The 3375-nt window shown below is 39.1% G+C and overlaps 1 non-coding gene across 1 annotated transcript; it reads right to left on the bottom strand.

The window, feature by feature from the left end:
* Positions 1–302: 302 nt before the first annotated feature.
* TRNAL-AAG (transfer RNA leucine (anticodon AAG)) lies at positions 303–384 on the bottom strand. Its single transcript has one exon. It is a non-coding gene; the product is annotated as a tRNA-Leu (tRNA).
* Positions 385–3375: the final 2991 nt, after the last annotated feature.

The following is a 3375-nucleotide window of genomic DNA, read 5'->3' as shown; positions in this document are numbered from 1 at the left end:
ACAGAAGGTTTCTTCAATCGCGTACAAAAAGTAGGTAGGAGCAGTAGAGATGTGAAGACGATGTAATCAGTCTATCACCCTTGAAGTCGTAGATTTGAGGTTGTCAGTCCCTCAGCCTGGAGATGCTGAGATGCTGCTATCGTAACTAGGTAATGCTGCAGAGGTGCTTGTAAACCTATATACATGTCTAAGTCTATTTGCATACAGTCACCTATTTCAGTGTTACTGCAGAGGTCGGGTTCATCTCCGGCACTCCTTCACTTTCCCGCCTCATAACTCTTATCATCAGGTTAAAATACTACTGGCAGCGGTGGGATTCGAACCCACGCCTCCGAAGAGACTGGTGCCTTAAACCAGCGCCTTAGACCGCTCGGCCACGCTACCATATGTGATTGAATCTGTGTGCCTAAATTTGTGTGTGTGTGTGTGTGTGTGTGTGTGTGTGTGTGTACTCACCTATTTGTGGTTGCAGGGGTCGAGTCTTAGCTCCTGGCCCTGTGTGTGTGTGTGTGTGTGTGTGTGTGTGTGTGTGTACTATCTAAAGATCAAGGGACAGTGCGGAGACTTAAATACTGTCGGAAGGAGAGGTGCAGAGTAGTAGTAGTGAGAATACAGCCACTGAGAGGTCACGTCCCTCTCAGATCAAACAATTCTCATTTGAAAAAGTTGTCCAAGGTATTTTATGTACCAAGATGCCATTGTGTTGCAGTGTCTGACAGAGTGAATATCAAAATGGTATACAATACCGACAGGTTGGTAGGTAAGACACATAGGCAACAGTTAGGCAACTTTATTCCGAAACGTTTCGCCTACACAGTAGGCATCTTCAGTCGAATACAGAAAGTAGGCAGGAACAATAGAGATGTGAAGACGATATAATCAGTTCATCACCATTGAAGACGTAGATTTGAGGCTGTCAGTCCCTCAACTTGGAGAAGAGTTCTGTTCCATAGTTTGAAACAATGTGAAGATCAAACGACAATGTGGAGACTTATATACTGTCGGCAGGAGAGGTTTAGAGCAGTAGAAGAAAGATGGACTGAACACATCGACTCCAGGTTGAGGGACTGATTACCTCATACTCCTCCTCTCCTTACGCCTTCCTCTTTGTATTGGACTGATGAAGCCACTGTGTGGCGAAACGTTTCCTGAATAAAGATTCCCATATGCTGCATAAGTGTTTCAATCTTCAACTTGTCGGTTTTTCAAACCATTCATCACAAGAATATAATCACTGAGATCAAGTGCCTCGAATCAGCACTGACCGCCAGTGTTTGTACTAGTTAATATTTTTCATTATATAATATTTACAATCTATTTCTTCGGAGTATGGAAACCCTCGTCGGTAGACCAGTGCACCTCACACCACTACTAATCAGAGAGGCATGAAATACTCCCAAAGAAAGCTAGAACTATTTCCTAATAATTTATTTATCCAGTTTATCTTTGCTTTCAGAGTATCCTTATGTACTCTACCCAACACCATCTTGTGAATAACGTCAGAAATTATTCATTGATTTAATATATAGAGCCTTGGTTATGGCTTTAATAGAGTTCTATCTTGGTTGTTTATTCGCTCCTGAAATATTTCCAGTGGGGGCTTTCGTTTTCCAGATGACGAAATATGCATGCTTATACCTAACGTATATTCCGCTAGGTATAAGCAATTAAACTGATGCCTCACCAGTAAAGGTCCGATGAACAGTATCTACAAACCGCTGCTTTTTCCTATGGACAATCCTTGAACTTTGGGGTGGCACACTGCTGATTTGGTTCAAATCCTGCTGCAGCTAAATTTCTTAAGAAGAAATGTTCAAACTAGACATTTAAACCAAGGTCAGTCATCGCCAGCAATACCTTGTCATTGGCAAAGGCCAGCCTAGGAATTCGCCTAGCACATCCTTCAGCATCTTACCAGCATCTTACTAGCATATTATAACCAAGTCGTTGCCATTTTTATTTTTATCATTTTTTTATTATTCTTTTGCTACCTTAACTTGTGTATTTTATCTTGTCAATTTAAATCTAGTTATACTCTAATTCTTGTAAACAACTTATATAAAACCTTAGTGCAATTACAACTGAGAGTCTTGTGCCATTTTTATATTATTAGATTGAACTCAGTTGTACTATAGCTCATTGTAGCTCAATACATAGTCAATACCAAATTCATTATATTAGACCATAGTGCAATTACTAGTGAGAGACTGGTGCTATTTTTAATTTGTATTTTTATATTATTAGATTAAATCTAGTTGTACTATAGCTCATTCTAGCTCAAAACATAGACTCCACAAAAGTCATTATATTAGACCTTAGTGCAATTGCAAGTGAGAGTCTTGTTCTATTTTTAATTTGTATTTTTATATTACTAGTTTATACCTAGTTGTACTTTAGTTCATTCCAGCACAACACATAGACAACATCAACTTCATTATGTGTAGTAGTGACTATACTCTATATGACCAAAATACTCTAGCTATATACTTGTCCAAACTTCCCACCACTACAGATATCAGTACTAGAACTCAACACACAACTCAGGATATAAATAACCATAATTTAAACCTAGAAGATGATTGATCACGTTGACCCTGATCTAAACCTCCATAATCTGACACACAATCAAAACCTATTGGAAAGTAACTGCCTTTATTACACAGCATCACAAGCCAGCACTATCCTAAACAATGCTAAAAGTCTATCAGTACTTAACTACAACATCAGGTCCTTAAGCAAACACTATGATGACCTCCTGGCACTCCTTGAATCACTAAAGACATCCTTCTCCTGCATTATTCTTACTGAGACCTGGCTTAAGTAGGACACAATAGATATCTACCCTCTACCAGGATACACTGCAATTCACAACTGCAGACCAAACCAAGTTGGGGGTGGTATTGAAATCTATTACTCTAACCAATTATCTTGTATTAACACCACTTGCTTTAGTGATGAATATGGGGAATACATTTTTGCTAATTTTACTGTAAGAAACTTTAAGACACCTATAACAATCGGTGCCATTTACCGGATACCTCACACAAACATCCCAAATTTCAGTGAGAAATTAAAGTCACTAATAACAAACAGACAAATGAATAAACACCACCTTCTCTTAGCTGGAGACTTCAACATCAACCTTGGCTTACTAGATGATCAGCCTGTAACTGATTTCATCAACAATATGAACAACACACTTCTCATGCCAACAATAACTAAACCAACCAGGCTCACTGAGACAAGTGCAACCATAATAGACCACATATGGACCAATATACTAGCCCCCCTTAAATCAGGGATAATCACAGATAGCACTACAGACCACTACCCTACCTTCCTCCTGACAAACATTAGTAAACCACCACTTGAATA

Source organism: Cherax quadricarinatus, chromosome 1 (assembly GCF_038502225.1).
Source record: "Cherax quadricarinatus isolate ZL_2023a chromosome 1, ASM3850222v1, whole genome shotgun sequence".
Taxonomy (NCBI): Eukaryota; Metazoa; Arthropoda; class Malacostraca; order Decapoda; family Parastacidae; genus Cherax; species Cherax quadricarinatus.
This window is presented reverse-complemented; position numbering and strand designations above follow the sequence as displayed.